General features: G+C 35.5%; 1 protein-coding gene and 1 long non-coding RNA gene across 4 annotated transcripts in view; one reads left to right on the top strand and one right to left on the bottom strand.

The window, feature by feature from the left end:
• The window catches only part of LRRC28 (leucine rich repeat containing 28), a 151,602-nt gene that overhangs the window by 73,173 nt on the left and 57,701 nt on the right, over window positions 1-20,728 (bottom strand). The window lies entirely within an intron of this gene.
• Window positions 1,306-19,774, top strand: LOC109273356 (uncharacterized). The gene is made up of 2 exons (XR_002082985.2): window positions 1,306-1,417; window positions 19,334-19,774. It is a non-coding gene; the product is annotated as an uncharacterized LOC109273356 (long non-coding RNA).

The following is a 20,728-nucleotide window of genomic DNA, read 5'->3' as shown; positions in this document are numbered from 1 at the left end:
GGATAACTGGAATTTGTCTGTGTTTGATGATGGTGGTGGTGACACAACCAAAGGGTAAATTTCTGTGTATGTTAAAATAAAAAATAAAAACAGTGACACATTATTTTCAAAAACAAAATTCTTTCTAAAAGTTAAAAATAAAATGTATATTAAGGCAAAATTTTAAAAATCCTATATATTGATTCTCTGGACATTAGAAAGAAGCAGAATAATTATTCTGGGTATAAAATTTACAGAATTCAATTAGTTCCTTAGCCATTTTTCTCTTTCTTTCTCTTTCTTTCTTTCTTTCTTTCTTTCTTTCTTTCTTTCTTTCTTTCTTTTTGGTGCAAAACAGTGATTTTATTAAAGCATGGGGACAAGGGGCACCTGGGTGGCTCAGCTGGTTAAGCATCTGACTTTGGCTCAGGTCACGATCTCATGGCTGGTGGGTTCGAGCCCTGTGTCAGGCTCTGTGCTGACAGCTCAAAGCCTGGAGTCTACTCTGGATTCTGTCTCTCTCTCTCTGCCCCTCCCCTGCTTGCACACATACACACTCTCTCTCTCTCTCTCTTTCTCTCTCCCCTAAATAAATAACATTTAAAAAAGGTTTTTTAAATAAAGTTTAATAAAGCACGGGGACAGGACCCTTGGGCAGAAAGAGCTGCCCAGTTCTTTAGCAGTTTTTACATCTAATGATGTGTTCCTTGAATTTTTCTGAAGTCTTTTTAAAAATATGGCATTACTACATTTCTTTTTAATAACAGTTCTATAATTAATTTATCATTAATAGATTTAATGTTGGCACCTTCAAAAATATTTACTGCTATGCTATCTTGAAATTAATGTGGTATGACTGATGTAGAGTTACAATGCATTCTTTCTAGAATACTAGTGGAATCCTGCTCTTTTCATCTGGTCTCTCTGTCGCCATACCATTCCCCAGGGTGTACACATCTGTGTCTATACTTTATTTCTTTAATGTACCCAGAATAATCCTACCTTCACAGTCATATTGTTTACTTTTATACTAAATATACAATACCTTCAAACTTTTCAGCTACTTATAGAGTATCCTGAAAACGATTTCGTTATCGCCACATAGTAATTACTTACACTAAGCATAAAAAAATAAAAAATAAACATTAGAGTGCCAATTTCAAAAGAAAAAAACAGCTAAGTCTCCTTTAAATCATCACTCTTCTGCTGATACACACTGACCTAACCTAAAATTTAAGAGGCAATGGGAAGGAAGCCACCCACTCCATGCCAAGCCAGTGACCACAGACAGAGTCAATAACAAGGCTTGGTATTTTCAAGCACTGGCTTTTTCCGGTACCACTAGAAACAGCTCTAATTTGAGCTCCAAAGCACACTGGGTTAGGAAGAGCAAGAAATAAAAGACAATACCGCAATGCCAAATTCCATTCTATATACAGTAAGTATCTCTCTTTATATTCATTCTCTTTCTCTTGATTCGGCTGTGGAAGATACATACTCTGATATGCCGATATAGGTTCAAAACATAATCCTATTACTTATCAGCTGCAACTTTGGGTTATTTACTCAAATATTTAGATCATTGGTTTGATATTTCAAAAAATCATCTGTAAAAAAAAAAAGATAGAACATGTACCTCAGGTAATTAAGTGCAATGTCCTATATAATTTAATGATGTATGGCAGAAAACAATATTTATAATTTTCAGCTCATTATGCCACATAATAATCTAAGTGTAAATCCTGAATATAAATATTTTTAAATTGATGTAGTTTTTGGCACAGAAACAACTACAAACACAGTCTGTGTGTTTCTTATGTCTAACACAGACCCAAAGGGGCTCTTAAGAGGGAGAGGTCTTTAAGAAAATAGGCAGGACTACGTCCTTTGGTCAAATAAAAAAAACGAAAGCCAACTCAGATTCAAATGACCTATCAGTCTGTTCTGAAGGAGGGCTAACAACAGCATACAGATGTCAGGTTTCTTGGGTTAACAGCAATTACCAAACAATACAACCTCTTAGATATTACTTGTGACAACTGGGATCAAATCCTACATTTATTCTAAAGTCATAACAAACATCTGAATTAATATTTCCTTAAGAAGAAGTTTAACCCACTTATCTGACGTGAGAATTAGAATTCTACAAGGTTGAATATTGTTGTCTTTTTAAATCCAGACCGATCACTCTGCAAATAAGCAGCCGGTCTAGAAACGGCCTACTTTCCACATGTAGGCCAAAACATGCTCACAGTCCAGGTAGAGAAAGTTTACCCTTAAACCCTTTAAAATTATTTTTTTACTAAAACAAAAAAAGTGTATAATGAAGCCTTTTACTTTGTGGATATTTTATGAACTAGGTAATGGCCAAATCTGGGAATACCATTGGAAGTTGTCATTTCCTCCACAGAGACCGACAACAAAGGCTGCTGAGTAACAGTGATAGGCCACACTGCAAAATACCCACCGCATGTCTTCTTTCTACCTCCACTGTTAAACACTGAGCCCAGCACTGTTATCATTTCCTGCCTGAACTCACCCCAAAGCCTCCTTCTTGCTTCCATTCTGCCCTCTTCCCACCCATTTTCTACAGGGAAGCCAAAGTGATATTAAAATGTAAGTCCGATCATGTTCCTTCCCTGTCCAAAACTCTGCCCTGGCTTCCCAATGTACATGCATAAAGTCTCACACACCATGTTACTAGCGATGAGGCCCCCTGATCAGTACTGGCCTGACTTTCTCATCCACCTCCGACAATCCAATTACCCTGCCCTTCTTTCTGGCCAAAGAAAGTGTCAAAATTACTTCTTCCCTCAGAGACTTTGAATTGGCTATTACCTCTGCCAGGAATGCTCTTTGCCCAGCTCCTCAAACTGTGGGCGCATTCTTGTCTTTTGGAACTTCACTATCGTATTTTCACAATGGCCTTCCTGGACACCCTAATTAAATAAGACTGCTTTTTCTAAATTATAGGATACCATTTATTTCCTTCCCTGAATTTACCACAATCTTTACTTATTTTATTTATTCATTTATTTACCTATTAAACCACAGTCAGCGCCTCCCATAAGAAAATAAACTTCACCAGAGCAGGAGCACTGACTGCCTTTATTTACTGCCATAACCCTAGCATCTACCAGATTCTAATTCATGGTAGGTGTTAAGTAAATATTCCTTGAATTAATTAATTAATCCCTTAAACTGTCTCACTTGTTATGCAACCCCAGACTAGACTTAGAGCCTTAAAAAACCTCACAATTTATGATTCAAATTTATCAAAATTACAACTACTGTAGAACTTCAAGACAACTTACAAATCCTTGAAAAGAAACCGTGAAATCCAAGACTGCCGGAGTTTTATCGCATGATGAACACAATTTAAGTTTTCCCCAATGCCTTATAATTATCTCTGTGGACATAAGGAATGGGAATATTCTAGAACAGAGATTAACAGAAGACTAGCTGCCCACATATTATATAGGCCCAGACGGCTGAGCATTTTCAAATTTTTGTATATTATTTCCTTTATACAACCGCAAAGAAATATAAGATATATAATTTATCAAGAATGATTATGAAATAATATCACCAAAATTTTCAGAAGTTATATAAGCAAATATTGTCCTTCAAGGTCATCAGCCAGCAAAGCAAACCCAACTCTATGTCTTCATTCATATCTTTTGAAATTCCTGTCTTAGAATTGTCTTAAGATCTTGATACAGGATCGCTTCATGGAATTTAGGGATCAAATCCACCCTAAAAAGGACAGGATTGACACTACCAATTTTATTAAGAAGAACATGTCTCAAACTCTGAATGTAAACCCAAAAGAAAAAAAAATTTAATGTTTAAACAAGATTGGAATCCTCAGAATCACACACGCTGAGTATGTTCAACAATAGCTCAGGGACATTCTTAAAACGATGATGCTTTCTTGGTTTTGGAAATTATTTAAAAGCTTTATTTGAAGATCTTATTTAAACTTAACAACCACAGACTCTTGTTGGAATGAGTGTGTCTTTAAGATAATCAATTCGAAGGAATTAACAATAACTTGGCTTTGTGAATTCAGAATCTGGGTACATTTGTTCAACCACTACATCCTTTTCATACTTGGGAAAGTGTAATTACATCTATCCAGTTTGGAAAAGCTAAATCCATTCCTTAATTGGACCAGTTGATGGACCAGAAATAGCCTGAATTTGGTTCACATCCTGATACAACGGGACCGAGGGGGTGATTATTTGTGGGGTCCAAACGGTACCAGTGTGTTTCTCCATCTTCACGCTTCTACCCCACCACAGGTGCTCACTTGCACGTGCTCCCTCCTATGACAGCAGGTGCATAATGTGTATCAAAGGCACCATGAGTTAAATAAGTGTTAGGAGACTTGCTTCAGAACCTACTCACCAATTATATTATTTCCAAGGGGAAACAGTTTATGGATTAAACAGGAACTTAAAAATAACATTTTTAAAACCCTTTGTAATACACTACTTAGGGTCTTCCAGTATAGGACAAAACTGTCCACAATCACAAGGGGCTTGCTATGTATAACTGTGAATGTGTGGCAGGTTATGTTTAATAACAAATATTCACAGTGGAGAATAAAATGGAAAATACCAGAAAGCTCACTGAAAACAATCTATTAACCATGGATTTGTCTGATATAAGCAATATACAAGAACTTTTTAAAGTGAGAAACATCAAACTAGCATGTTAAGACATCCTCTTAATTATGAAAGACAATTAAATATTATTTGGGAGCTTTAAAATAAAATGCTCTGAACATATGACATGTGAGAAACACAAAAGAAACTGATTTGACTTAAATATTTGTGTCTGGGTATCAAGCCTGCCAATTAACTCCCAATAGAAATTTTTAAATGTTAAAGACAGTATAAAATAACATTGTTTTGACATTTTATGCATGATTAAATTATACACTAGACTCTCACTGAGTGTTCTTCAAAGTAAGTAATTTACCAGGTGTTTATCAGTTATCTAACCAAATAGTCAATTTGGCATTTGAAGTACCTAGCAAAATGTCAATGAGAATTTTGCAGAAGACAAAAAGTATCTAGAAAGTACTCTTGCTAAGTGGCAATTATAACTAACTGCTAGAAAGAAATGGCATACATCTCTTCTTCAGACATACTATCTTTAAAACTTAAAAGCATTTATTCTAAAATTTAGCATCTTTATTACTGTTTAAGTTTACTTATTTATTTTGAGAGAGACAGACCACGAGCGTGGGACAGGGGCAGAGAGAGACAGAATCCCAAGCAGGCTCGTGCTGTCAGCATGGAACCCAATGGAGGGCTCGATCTTACGAACCCTGAGATCATGACCTAAGCCAAAATCAAGAATCAGAGGCTTAACCAACTGAGCCACCCAGGTGCCCCTCTTTATTACTGTTTTATGTCAGTACATGGATTACTACTTGGAAAAATTCCTCATCCTGCAGAGTCTTGGAGACAACATATGCAGATTTTCATTGTATGTTATGTTTTAGTGATTGTCTATTTCACAGGTTTCTTCTAGGTAGGCTTTTTACCTCTTTACTGAGGTAGCACAACGGGAGTTTTTTGGCTTTGACCTGAATGAGACCCGGCAACCACTGTTGTCATATCATAGAATCATGGTCCAAAATAATTTTTTTTTAATTTTACTACTTTGCAGAGGATAGCTAAAGGCAATCCATGTTTCACTATCAGAAAGGAATGTTACTATAATAATGATGGCTTTCACCTCACTTTCTAAACTCAAAACAGGGGAAAATTTTTTTTAATTAATTTTTTTTTTTTAAGAGAGAGAGTGTGTGTGAGCAGGGGAGAGGGGCAGAGGGAGAAAGACAATTTTAAGCAGGCTCAATGCTCAGCATGGAGCCCAACATGGGGCTCGATCCCACGACCCAAGCCAAAATTAAGAGTCGGACGCTCAACATACTGAGCCACCCATGTGCCCCAAAACAGGAAAAAACTTTAAAGAAAAAAAGTTTAGTCTGTATACATTTCAAATGATCCATTCTAGTTTATTTGAAATTCCCATATGTAATCACCTTGAAAAACAGAAAGTGGTGGATAAAGAGAATGATCTCCACTGATACTGACAGAACACTTAGAAACCCCGGGGGAAACATATGAACCTTAGTTTTAAAAAACTCCATTAATTAAAAGAGTTCCACATTAAATACAAAATATAACTCTGATTTCTGAATGTGTATCCTTTATAAGAAATTCACCTTATCACTATCAACATAAGAAATTCGACCTTAGGGGCGCCTGGGTGGGTCAGCAGGTTAAGCGGCCGACTTCGGCTCAGGTCATGATCTCACAGTCCGTGAGTTTGAGCCCCGCGTCGGGCTCTGTGCTGACAGCTCAGAGCCTGGAGCCTGTTTCAGATTCTGTGTCTCCCTCTCTCTGACCCTCCCCCGTTCATGCTCTGTCTCTCTCTGTCTCAAAAATAAATAAACGTTAAAAAAAAATTTAAAAAAAAGAAATTTGACCTTAGAAAGTTCTGAATTTGTGCATACTGCCCGTCAATCTTAACAGCAAAGCAACAGGTTTCCAGATTTACAACTTGCGGTAACTTGGAGTTATAGTGGAAATAACCAGCAGAATGAAAACAAAAGTACACCACAGTGACTAACATCGAGGATACAAATGAAATGAGGGCACAGAATAATGTTAACTTTTTAATTCTAAACTCTCCTATAATGTTTATTTCTATATAATGTTTACTCTATATAATGTTTATTCTTATGCTCATGTGTCATTTCTATAATAATATAAAATTAAATGCTTCATCACACACTTTGGGATTCCTTAGAAAAAGAGATTCAACAATTTTAAAAACGTGTAATATAGAGATACATATATTTTTAGCTGTATTCACTCTGCCTGGAAATGATCACATATAAATCTGTGAGTAAAATTCTAAGAACCTGGACTTCCTAACAACATTTCAGCTCACTGAAATACAACCGAAAGAAAAAATTTAATAAATGTGTACAAACAGTGCTGCTATGCAAATTTATGTTGCTGAGGGTCCTACAAATTCTGTCATTATAAAATGAAAAAAGCCACAGTCTAAAGAGTTTCTGTTAAATGCAAGGATCACAGAAAATTGTATGGTGCTTGGAAAGAGAACACACAGAAATAGATTTCTTCAGATTTCCATTTATTCCTAACCCCTTGGAAAAATACTGCGAAGTAGTACTGTTGCTTTGCTGTGAGCCAGTCAACATACACAGGAGTTCAAAACCTTTTATTATACTCCAGAAATCTTTTGTTGTGAGTTACATTAAGAAACCTTTCAAATGCCCCTCAATAACAGGAAGTAAAAGACAATAAAAACTTGTAAGCACATAAAGAATACCAAATAGTTCAATGTGAACAGATGATTTATGCCTAGAAGTCGCATTTCTTTCAGAAATGAGTTAGTTGCCATAAAATTTCCAAGGATATTAACATTTTCCAAATTAATTCATATTTTTTTCATTTAATTATTTGAACTGGCAGTTTAGTAAAAACTAGGTTATGTCAAAATGACACCCAGAAAGTAACTTCAAAAAAAAAGAGCTAAAAAAAAGCGCTCATATTTACTTTGTACATTCATTTTATCTAAAACAAATGTTTGCGATAATAGTTGTGACAGAGTTCCTGGAACATCACTCATCTCGACAAGTGTTTGTTTACTCCAGCTATGTTCACAGAACACTAGTCTAGAGCAATGCTCCCATGGTTAGGTTAAGTTTAGGAAACACAATATGCTATACTGCTTATCAAATACACTTTAGCATATTAAAGATCGGTTTATCAAGTCAGGAAACTGTTGGACGTACCAACAGTTTCCCATTCATTTGGCCACGGTACACTTTTTTCACACAGCATGTATGAAAAGGTTAGAAAACTGCTGATAACCAACTTTGAAGGTGTACACCCCTCCATTAAGAAAAGTCTAACACTCTAAACATTAGTATTAATCTTTTTCTTTACTTTTGTATAGGAAAAGCAGAAAGGAATTATTTCAAACTCAGCTGAAGGGAAAGAACATCAAAATGTATTACGAAATTCTGGCTTTATTTTAATACGAGCGGTCAATGTAACCTTACGTACTAATGACATTTGTGACTCTAATTATTGTAACTGTTGGCTGTCTGCTTAAAAACACACTGCCCTGGGGCACCTGGGTGGCTCAGTCGGTTAAGCATCTGACTTCGGCACAGGTCATGATCTTCCAGTTCATGGGTTCGAGCCCCGCACTAGGCTCTGTGCTGACAGTGCAGAGCCTGGAGCCTGCTTTGGATTCTGTGTCTCCCTCTCTCTCTGCCCCTTCCCTGCTCATGTTCTGTCTCTCTCTCTCTCAAAAATAAGTAAACATTTAAAAAAAAGATCTAAATATATTAAAAAAAAAAACAAAAACACACTGCCCTAAGGTCCAAGCTGGTATCAGCCCTGATCTTTACAGCCCAATTTTACAGATACTTTTATTTTATTCTTGCAGACCTTTTGAAGAATGTTCAGAGAATTTTAAAATTATATCTTACCTCAAATCTGTCTTTAAAACTCTGTTCTGTTACACATCAACTTTCCACTTTCTTCCTTCTAGCAAACAGGCATTCAGCCCCTTATGGCCCATGCTGCCATTACAGTAGCAATAATTTAAAAGTTACCTATAACAACATATGGAACAAGCCATATCCATAATCTCTTCAATTCTTTCACAAAGACATGATTTTCATGATTACAAGATAAATGGCTTCTACCACAGAAATTCTTCAGAAAAAAAGTTCCATGTGGAATACTAATAAATGAAATTAAAGGAGAAAAAGAGGCCATCCTGGTTTAAAATGACCCAACAAAAATATGGGTATAACTACTGATCAAATAATTTCGTATTCCCTTTGTATTTGCTTGCATTAACAGACAAAAACAGTATATATTCCATGTCACAATTTATGAATGACTAAAAGTAGAAGTGAAATAATTTTTAAACAACTTTGAAGTTTAGCAAAACTGTTGGCATAGTCTCTACAAACTTTACAAAAGGCTTACTAGTTGAGCCAACATGGCATTAGAATTTAATTACACCTATAACGGTATTAAAATTTGCAAAAAGTATGAGCTCATTCCATTAATGGCACACAAAAGTTGCTTAATTTGATGCTTTATTCAATTTTTCAAAGTGTAATACTTTTTGTTACAAATTAATATTTTAAAATAAAAGTTTTGGGGTGCCTGGGTGGCTCAGTCAGTTAAGTGTCTGACTTCGGCTCAGGTCGCGATCTCACGGTTCGTGAGTTTGAGGCCCACATCGGGCTCTGTGCTGACAGCTCAGAGCCTGGAAGCTGCTTTAGATTCTGTCTCTCCCTCTCTCTTGCCCCTCCCCTGCTTGTGCTCTGTCTTTCTCTCACAAAAATAAACATTAAAAAAATTTTTTTAATACTAAAAGTTTCAGAGGTGGGAAACAGACTACTAGTAGGCAAAGATAGTGTTTCTAATTCCTTATCTTAATCGTGACCATTGTCATGGTCAGTGCCTAACAAAATGAGTGTCACAGAGTTTCAGATGTTAAACCTTTCTACATGGCCCCTTCTCATTATGCACAAGCAGCAATAGCTAATTTTTGCAAACTTAGTTAATAGTTGGAAAAAATTAAAAAGAAAAATATGACTGGGTCAAAGCATATGGACAAACAACTACACAGGAATCTATACTTATCTTAAAATTAAAACTTTAATTAAAAAGCAAGCAAAGCTATGGACTGCCAATAGCATTGCTATAATGCAATCCTGGGACTGTTTCCTACCACAAACATTTTAGGATAGGAGCGACTTTCCACTGGAAGTTCAGCCCATAATTAGACTATAGAAAGTTAGGGAAGCCTGGGTGGCTCAGTTGGTTAAGCGTCCGACTTGAGCTCAGGTCACGATCTCATGGCTTGTGAGTTTAAACCCTGCATCAGGCTCTGTGCTGACAGCTCAAGCCTGGAGCCTGCTTTGAATTCTGTGTCTCCATCTGTCTCTGCCCCTCCCCTGCTCGTGCTCTGTCTCTGTCTCTCTCTCTCAAAAGTAAACAAACATTAAAAAATTAAAAAAAAAAAAAAAAAAGAAAAGAAAATTAATTAGGTTAGTGATTCAAAACACCAAGGCACTCTTGGCATCACAGAAACAATTAATATAGGAACAGTAGCACCTAAAACAATAAAATGAATGAATTTACTTTTCTGTTGCCTAGATACTATAGTCTGTTGATCTGCTGTTGTCCTCAATAATTCAATTATGTTTCACATGTTAAATCAATAGTCAACATGGAAATTATACTGTGCTCTTCTGAGAATTATTACATGAATTGCATGCTTACTTGTTTAAATCTGTAAGAAAAATCTCATCTTTTTATTCTTTGAAACATCAAAAATCTACAAAAGCCATTTTCTATCTTTGATTATTTTATTCGTTTGGAGTAAAAAGAATAAAAACGGATGTTAAATAATGCCCTAAGTAAAATAAAATCCGAAGTCTGAAGCTATATATTCATCTCTTCCTTTTATTTATTTTGAGAGAGAGAAAGAGAGAGAGCGTGTGTGAGCAAGTGCACAAGCAGGGAAAGGGCAGAGAGAGGGAGAGAGAAACCCAAGCAGGCTTCATGCTATCAGCATGGAGCCTAAAGTGGGGCTTAAACCCACCAACTGCAATATCATGACCTGAGCAGAAACCAAGTGTCGAACACTAAACCAACTGAGTCACCCAGGTGCCCCAAAGTTATATATATATATCTTATTGCTCAGAAAACTATAATCAAAGATTTATATTTGTCTTTGATAATAGTCTTAGACATGAATCTGCAAGAATGGAGGAAACTCCATTGTGCCAGATGAGCTACATTTCAGAAAAATACTAAGGATACCAAAAAGACTTCTCAAGCTATGCTTGAATCAGTCTGCAATCCTTAGACAACTGGGAAGCTGTATGTATGTGCAGGGGAATCCAAAAGAGTCCACCAAAAGTAAAAACCAAGGTAGATGTGATAACTGACTGCCTTTGAGGGTACTCTCCAATCTAAACAATTTCAATCAGCAAAAGACAGAAGTCTTACAGGCTTGAAGTGTTGAGCTACTCCTAAACTACAATGGCTACTTCTAAACTACAAAGACACAGTGGCAACAGCTACAAATTCATGTTTAAAAAAAAAAAAAAAAAGACTAAAATCTGAGTAGAGTCATCAGAGGCTATATAACAAAAAATAAATAAAAACTCTCAGAAAAATGAATCAAAATCCAAAGCCGCGACACCATATTACCTAAATTTTGCAGTTTTCAACAATAGCAACAACAAAATGCAAGACATGGAAAAAAACAGCAAAATGTGACCCATAGCCAGGAGGAAAAAAACATGTTTAAGAAGTCAACAGAAACTAATTCTGAATGGGTCTGGATGTTGAACTTGGCAAAGATTTCAAAGCAGTTATTAAAAATATGTTTGAATAATCTAAGGAAACTATGCCCAAAAAAACTAAAGAAAAATATGATGATAATGACTCAATTGATAGAGAACCTAAATATAAAAATACAAACCATAAAAAGAACCAAAGAAAAACTGTAAAAGTGAAAATAGTAACTGAAATGAAAAATTTCCTAGATGGTCTCAGGAGCAGATGTGAGGTTGCAGAGGAAAGAATCAATAAACTCAAAAACATATCAACAGAAATTATCAAATCAGCAGTACAGAGACTCAGAGATCTGTGGGATACTATCATATGCATAATGGGAGTCCCAAGAGAAGAGAAATGTGAGAAAGTGGCAAAAAGAATGTCAAAGGACAAGGGCGCCTGGGTGGTTCAGTCAGTTAAGCCTCTGAGTCTTGATTTCAGCTCAGGTCATGATCTCATGGTTTCTGAGATCAAGCCCCACATTGGGCTCTGCACGGAGCATGGAGTCTGCTTGGATTTTCTCTCTCCTTCTCTCTCTGCTTCTCCCCTGCTCACATGCTCTTTCTTTCAAAATAAACACTTAAAAAAAAAAAAAAGAATGTCAAAGGACAATAACTGAAAATGTCCCATGTTTGATGAAAAATATTAATCTACATATCCAAGAAGTTCAATTTATCAAGTAGGGCAAACATAAAAAGATCCATACCTAGACATACAGTAGTCAAGTTGCAGAAAGATAAATACCAATAGGAAATCTTGAAAGCCAAAAGAGAAAAATGACTCACACATAAAGGAGAACAATACAAGTAAAAACTAACTTATCAGAAACTACAGAAGTCTGAAGATGCTAAAATGGCATATTTAAAATGATGAAAAAAAGTTAATCAAGAATTATATATTCAGCAAAACTATCCTTTGAAAATAAAGTCAAAATAAAACATTCCCAGATGAACAAGAAGTGAAAAAAACCATTTGCTGGTAGACTTGCCCTATAAGAAATATTAAAGTCTTTATAGCTGAAAAAAAAATGATACCAGATGGTAACTAAAACCAACAGGAAGGAAATGAGTTCTTTTAAATTTACTGACACTCATTTCATGGTTAGCACTTGTTCTATCTCAGAGAATATTCTAGATGTTCTATAAAACACTACGTATTCTGCTCTTGCTGAGTGGAGGGATAATTACATGTTAAGTTAGTTCAAGTTGGTCGACAGTGTTATACAAGTTTTCTATATTCTCAGGTTGTTCTAGTTGATGGAAAGACAGGTGTATTAAAATCCTCAACTGTAATTGTTTAATTGTCTATTTCCCCTTTTAATTCTGTCATTTTCTGGTTCTGTATTTTGGGTTTCTGTAGCAAAGTGCATATACATTTGTAATGTTACATTTTCCCTAAGTACTGACTGTTTTATCTTTATGAATTTTCTCTCTTTGGCTCCAGTAATATTTTTTGTCTTACAGTCTATTTTATCTGTTCTTAAAATAGGTCCTTCAGCTAATACATACTGTGTGCCAGGTGTATCTTTTTCCTTTTTATTTTCAACCTATTTGAACCTATTCACTTATTTCAATTTTTGACTTCAAAATTTATCCTTTTTATATATAAATCCTTTTTATTAAGTTGGAAATTTTCTGCCTTTTGATGACAGTATTTCAAATATTCCCATTTAATGCAATTATTGATAAGGCTATATTTATATGTAACTTCACTATTTTTTATGTCTTATGTCTTTGTTTCTCTCTTCTTTCATTACTATCTTCTGTATAAACACTTTTTAATTTTTTTTAATGTTTCTTTATTTTGAGAGAGCGAGAAATAGCGCATGCACACAAGAGGGGAAGAGGTGGTAAGAGAGAATCCCAAGCAGGCTCCAGGAGGGAGCCCGATAAAGGGCTTGAGATCATGAACCATGAGATCATGGCTGGAGCCAAAATCAAGAGTCAGACACTTAACGACTGAGCAACCCAGGTGCCCAGGTTTGTCCATTTTGTTTACGTTTTCAAATAATTAATTCTTAGTTTCATTAATCTTTCCAATTGTTTTTCTGTTCTCTGTTTCATTTATTCCTGCTCTAAAATTTCTTATTTGCTTTCTTCTGCTAAATTTGGGTTCCATTTGTTCTTCTTTTTCTAGTTCCTCAAGGTGTAGAGTTAGGTGGTTTATTTGAGATCTGTGCTCTTAAGGTAGACATTTATTGCTACAAACTTTGCTCTTAAAACTGCTTTTGCTGCATCCCATATGCTCTGGTACATTACATTTTCATTTTTGCTTGTCTCAAGAAATTTTTTAATTTCCTCTTTAATCTCTTCCTTATTCTACTGGTTGTTCAAGACAGTCTTGCTTAATTTCCATGTGCTTGTGAATTTTCCAATTCTCTTCCTGTTGGTGATTTTCTGGTTTCATGCCCTTGTGGTCGAGAAAATACTGGATACGATTTCAATCTTCTTGAATTTTCTAAGACTTGCCTAACATATCGTATCCTAAAAATGATCTCTGTGCACTTGAGAAGAAAATGTATTCTGCTGTTGTTGGATACAATTTTCTGTATATGCCTGTTAGGCTCATTTGGTCTATGGTGTTGTTCAAATCCAAAGCTTCCTTATTGATTTCCTATCTGGATGATGCATCCATTGTTGAGGATGGAGTATTAATGTCTCCAACTATTACTTTATTACTGTTTCTTTCTTTTAGCTCTGTTGGTTTTGCTTTGTATATTTAGGTGCTCCACTGTTGGACACATTAAACATTTACAATTGTTGTAACTTCTTGAAGGACTGACACCTTTAACATCATATAATAACCTTCTTTGTCGTTTTAAAAAGTACGTACCTTTAAAAAAAAAAAATAAAAAAAAAAAATAAATAAAAAGTACGTACCTTTAAAATGTAAAAACCATTCTTATCTTGTAAGCCATTTAACAAAAGGCCTATGGGTCATAGCTTGCCAAGCCCTGTGTTACACTATAAAATAAGTCTTATTAAATTAAAAATGGAAAATATGCCAGTATATTCTGACAGCAACAGAATTATATTAGAAATCAACAGAGAAATTTGAGAAATCCTCAAACATTTGGAAACTGAATAATAAACTTCTCAACAGCTCCTGAATCAAAGAAGAAATCATGAATTAGAAAATATTTTAAATTGGGGGTGTCTGAATGGCTCTATTGGTTAAGCGGCTCACTTTGGCTCAGGTCATGATCTCAAAGTTTGTGGGTTCAAGCCCTGCACTGGGCTCTGTGCTGACAGCCTAGAGCCTAAAGCTGCTTCAGATTCTGTGTCTCCCTCTCTCTGTGCCCCTCCTCCACTCATGCTCTGTCTCTCTCCATCTCTCAAAAAATGAATAAATGTTAAAAAAAATTTTAAATAAACTATCTTAAATTGAATGGAAACAAAAACACAACAATAGAAATTCATGAGAAGCTGCAAAAGTCGTGCTTTAATAAGCATATTTATACTTTTAAAATGCTTTCTAGCACTAGCTAGAAAGATCTAAAAATATTTAATATAAACTTCCACCTCAAGAAGCTAGAATAAGAAAAGTAAATCAAACTCAAAGTTGAAGGAAGGAAATAAAATCAGAGTAACAATCCATAAATTATAAAACAGAAAAATAACAGAGAAAGCCAATGGAACCAAAAGTTCGTTCTTTTAAAGAACAAAATTGGCAAACATTTAGCTAGACTAACCAAAGAGAAAGAGAGCAAGAGAGGGGGAGAGAGACAAAGAACACACATTACCAAAATTAGGAATAAACTTACAGAAATTTAAATAATTGTACAGAAACATTATGAATAACTTTATGCCAAAAACCAGACAGTATAAATGAAATGGACAAATTCCTTAAAAGATTAAAGGAGATGGGGCACCTGGCTGGCTCAGTCAGTAGAATATGCAAATCTTGATCTCTGAGTTGTGACTTCGAGCCCCACACTGGGTATAGAGGTTACTTAAAAATAAAATCTTTTAAAAAAGAGAGAGATTAAAGGAGAAATACAAATCAATAGAACTAGAACAAGAAACTGAATTAGTAATATAAAATACTCACATAATGAAAAAATGAGGCACATATTGCTTCATAGGCAAATTTTATCACTTTTTTATAAATGGTACCAATCCTAAAAAAATTAACAAACTAATCCTAATATTTATATGGAAATTAAATAGGCAAAGCAAAATAGGCAAAATAGTCAAAGCAATTTAGAGAAGAAGAAAAAAGTTGGAGAACCAATTCTACCTGATTTTAAGACGTACTACAAAACCACAGTAAACAACACAGCATGATAGTGACATAAGGCCAGAACAGAACACAGAGTCTAGAAATAAACTCACATAATTATAGTCCATTGATTTTTCAAACAGGTACCAAGGCAACGAGGTAAATATAGTTTTTTTTTTTAACAAATGGTGCTAGAATAGTTGGATATCCACATGCAAAAACAAATGAATTTAGATATAATCTCTATCACACAAAAAAGTCAACTGAAAATTGACCAGACTAAATATAAAAGGTAAAACTATGAATCCAACAAGAGAATTTAGGAGAAAATTTGTAAACAGGACTTCATAAAAACTGAAAACTTTTGCTCTTCAAAAGACATCATTAAGGGGGGAAAAAGGGAAGCTAGAGACTGGGAGAAAATATTTGCAAATCATATATTTGATAAAAGACTTGTATCTGAAATATATAAAGAACTTGTAAAACTCAGTAAGAAAATGAACAACAGGATGAAGAAATGGATACTTCACCAAAGAACACAAAGAAATGGAAAATTATCATATGAAAAGATGCTCAAACATCCTTAGTGACTAGGGAAATACAGCTTACAACCACAATGAGAGGTGCCTGGGTGGCTCAGTCAGTTAAGCATCCTGCTCTTGATTTTGGCTCAGGTCATGATCTCATGGGATAGAGCCCCACATTGGGCTCTGTGCTGGCAGTGTAGAGCCTGCTTGGGATTCTCTCTCCTTCTCTCTGCCCCTCCCATGTGTGAACATCTCTCTTTCAAAATGAACATTAAAACACACACACACACACACACACACACACAAACACACACAAGACATCATTATATAATCCACTAGAAAAAAATCATGTCTTTTATAATAATAATAAAAAAAAAAAAACACCTGACAATACCAAGTGATGGTGAGGATGTGGTAAAAACAGAACCCTCACACATATCTAGTGGGAATGTGAAATGATACAACTACTTTGGAAAAGAGTTTGTTTCTTCAAAAGATAATACATACTTATGATATACTCAGAAATTCAATTTCTAGGTATTAATCCAAGAAAAATGAGGACATATGTCCACACAAACATGTGTATGCAAATGTCCCTAACAACACTATTCATGACTGCCAAAAACTGGAAACAATCAATGAACTGGTAAAGGGATAAAGCAAACACGGTATATCCATACAATGAAATATAAATCAGATATACACAAAGGAGTGAACTACCAAGGCACACAACTACATAAATTAACAACAAAAACATTAAGCTAAGTAAAAGCACCCAAATACAACATACCACATATTGTATGATCCCATTTATATGAAATCTCCATAAAAAACAAAACCATAGAGACAGAAGATCAGAAGATCTGTCTTAGAATGGGAGTAGAAATTGATCACAATTGGGCATGAGGAAATTTTTCATGATGATTAAAGTGTTCTCAAACTGGATCATAGTGGTGGTAGTACAACTATAAAATTTACCAATAATTTAGAATTTACAATAGCCATTTGAAACACATTGAATCTTTATATCATGAATTTTATGGTATGTAATAAAACATACCTCAGTAAATCTGTTAAGAAATGTTTACAAAAAGGAATGTGGTATTGATTTGGAACCAGTATAGACTGAGCTATTAAGAAAAAATAATATAGGGGTGCCTGGGTGGCTCAGTCGGTTAAGTATCCGACTGCAGCTCAGGTCTTGATCTTAGTTTGTGAGCTTGAACTCTATGCCGGGCTCTGTGCTGACAGTTCAAAGCCCAAAGCCTCCTTCGGATTCTGTGCTCCTCCCCCTCTCTCTCTTTGCCCCTTCCCCACTCATGCATGCGTGTTCTCTAAAAAATAAATATTAAAAAAATTTTTTAATAAAAGAAAGAAAGAATAAACTAAAACAACGTAACTTCATTTGCTTTTTGACAAAGTTACTAGATTAAGATAAGCCCATAATCACAGTACATCAAGATTCCAGCATTAAAACTCTTCATGTAAAGGTCAAGTAAGTACTACCAGTTTCTTCTGCATGGCTCTATCCTACTAAACATCTTTATAAGTTACTTTCATAAAGGACTTGCTTTTCCAATGCGTAAGTGACTTAAGAATGGGAAGGATAGCTAATCTGACAACTGATAAAATCATGACTAAAAATGATTTCATATCCATTTATTAGCAAAAAATTCAGTTTCACAATGCCAAGCATTGGAAAAAAATATTACTGGCAAAAACAACCCAGATCTGGGTTTCTTTTTTTTTTTTCCTAATGTTTATTTATTTTTGAGAGAGAGAGAGAGCATGAGCTGGGGAGGGACAGAGAGATAAGGGGGAACAGAGAATCTAAAGTGGGCTCTGTGCCGACAGTAGAGAGCCTGACATGGGGCTCAAATTCACGAACCGTGAGATAATGACCCAAGCTGAAGTCAGATGCTTAACTGACTGAGCCATCCAGGCGCTCTAGATCTGGGTTTCTAAATATCACTCTCCAATAAAAGGAACCAGGGCTGAGACACAGAAAATACAAAATAAGCTAGAAACATGATGGGAGAAAAATAAGAAAGTGCTTGAATAAGTATGGGGAAATGTCAAAAAGACCAACAGGAGCCAACCAGAAGGAACTCCCAATGGCTAACATTGGAACAATTTGAACAACAAAATAATGGCACTGAATTAGAATCCATAGAAACAAATATCTATGAGTTCTTACTAGTATAAATAGATAAAAGATAATTCCATACAGAATTCCAATTAATAAATGTAGAAGGAATGAGGGAAATACAAATGTCACATTAAGCAAACACCACAGTAATCACTGTTGTAGTCAAATCCACTAATGTATGCTAAAATCAGAAAGTGAAGGTCTGAGGAGAAACAGCTTAATGACAGTTTCAAAGTATTTTTAAGATACTTATCAGTTACAAAGGGAAAATTCAAAGTGGAGAAACCCAATAGCCATCAGCTTAACCAAGGGATCAAGGTTAATCACTAGCAATCATAAGACACAATAATATCATGTACCCCCCAATAGGACGCACTGAGAAGAACACAAGATCATTTCCATGGTATTCTTGCCAAAAATACATAAACTCAATCTAATCGTGAGGAAATAGCATGTTCCATATAAGGTCTATTCCTGTGCTAAGATTCAAGGATTCCAAAGGTAATGAGCCATCATTGTGGCTTCCCCAAAATTTCACTACAAAAAAAGTACAAAAGATAACAAGGAGGTAAGACTGTAAGACAGAAACATTTAATTTCCCAAAACATAAATAATGGGTGTGTTTTTAAATGTGTATCATATGTCATACACATATGTACTTAACAGAAGACTGAAAGAGGACAAATTTTTATAGCATAGTATCTTAGGGTCCCATGTAGGATCCAGTGTGACAAGTCTCTCTCCCTTGGGTACCCAGATAATATAGTCCTTTCTCCCTAAACTTTGACTATGGGAAGCAGCAAACATTTTTCTCCATCTTCCATTCTAGATATGTGCTTTGCCTCTCACTTAATTTTCATTCAATATTAATTGACTACCCATGTGAAGGGTAGGGAACGGAAAGCTCTGGGAGATACAAAGACAAAGAAATTAATCACCTGTCTCAAAATTGCTTCCACAGTTTCTGATGCTTTTAAAAATAAGACTTTTGAAACTTATCCAGTTTGACCTTTTTGTTTTAACAGTGGAAGCATTCGCCTGACTCAACAAACTACATCCTCCCTGGAAGTTGAAGTCCCTATAACAGACTTTTCAATCCTGACACTTATGAAAATCACCTCTTTGTCTTTTCACTTTTACCACCCAATTGAGCATCCCTGAAGACTGATTTAGTTTTGCTTATTTTATAATTTTATATAATTGGAATCATAGAACATGCATTCTTTATGACTGGCCTCTGTCGCTCAATGTTGTATTCGTGAGATGTAAACATATTGTGAGATGCAGCTGCCTGCCTCTTTTCACCGTTCTATAATATTCCATTGTGTAAATTAACTACTTTCATCCATTCTATTGTTAGAAGACACTTGTGTCTTTCTGGTTTGAGGCAATTATGAATATTGTGAACTTAATGAACATTACTGTACATCTCTTTTGCTTCATAAATAAACATAAGTCTAGGAGAAGTGTTTGGTCAGAGTATGCACATCATTAACACCATAAGGTATGACAACCCCTGCTGTCCCACGTGTTCATAAATGCTGTTTTGTCATTCTTCTTCTTTAATGTTTATTTTGAGAGAGACAGAGAGAGTGTGAGCAGGGGAGGGGCAGAGAGAGAAGGAAAGACAGAATCTCAAGCAGGCTCTGCACACACAGTGTGGAGCCTTATGCAGGGCTCGAACCCACAAACCATGAGATCATGACCTGAGCTGAAACCAAGAGTTGAACACTTAACCGACTGAGCCACCAGGTTCCCCTTGTCATTCTTCTTAATGTTTTTATTTTATTTTGAGAGAGAGAGAAAGCGAGTGAGCATGAGTGGGGAAGGACAGAGAGAGAGGGAGACACAGAATCTGAAGGAGGCTCCAGGCTCTGAGATGTCTGCCCAGAGCCCTACACAGAACTTGAATTCATGAACTGTGAGATAACGACCTGAGCCACAGTGGGACGCTTAAGGGACTGAACCACCCAGGTGCCCCTTTGTCATTCTTTTTGAGTCTAGTTGGTATCTAGTGGAATCTTATTGTGATTTCAAATTTGCTCATATCTGATGATTAATGAAGCTCAACATTTTAACATACATTTATTAGGCATTTAGATTTCCTCTTTAGGGAAGTACCTATTCAAGACTCCTGCTGATGCTTAAAACATTTTTTTTTTAATTTTTTAATATTTATTTTTATTTTGAGAGAGAGAGAGAGAGAGAGAGAGAGAGAGAGAGAGAGACAGAGTGCAAGTGGGAAAGGGGCCAGAGAGAGACGGAGACACAGAATCTGAAACAGACTCCAGACTTTGATCTGTCAGTACAGAGCCCGACGCGGGGCTCAAACTCACAGACTGCGAGATCATGACCTGAGCCAAAGTTAGACACTTAACCAACTGAACCACCCAGGTGCCCCTTTAAAATTTTTTTAATTT

Source organism: Panthera pardus, unplaced genomic scaffold (assembly GCF_024362965.1).
Source record: "Panthera pardus isolate Hobbes unplaced genomic scaffold, ASM2436296v1 HiC_scaffold_24, whole genome shotgun sequence".
In the NCBI taxonomy this organism is placed as follows: domain Eukaryota; kingdom Metazoa; phylum Chordata; class Mammalia; order Carnivora; family Felidae; genus Panthera; species Panthera pardus.
Note: the sequence above shows the minus strand (reverse complement) of the source record. Positions and strands in the feature narration are given on the sequence as shown.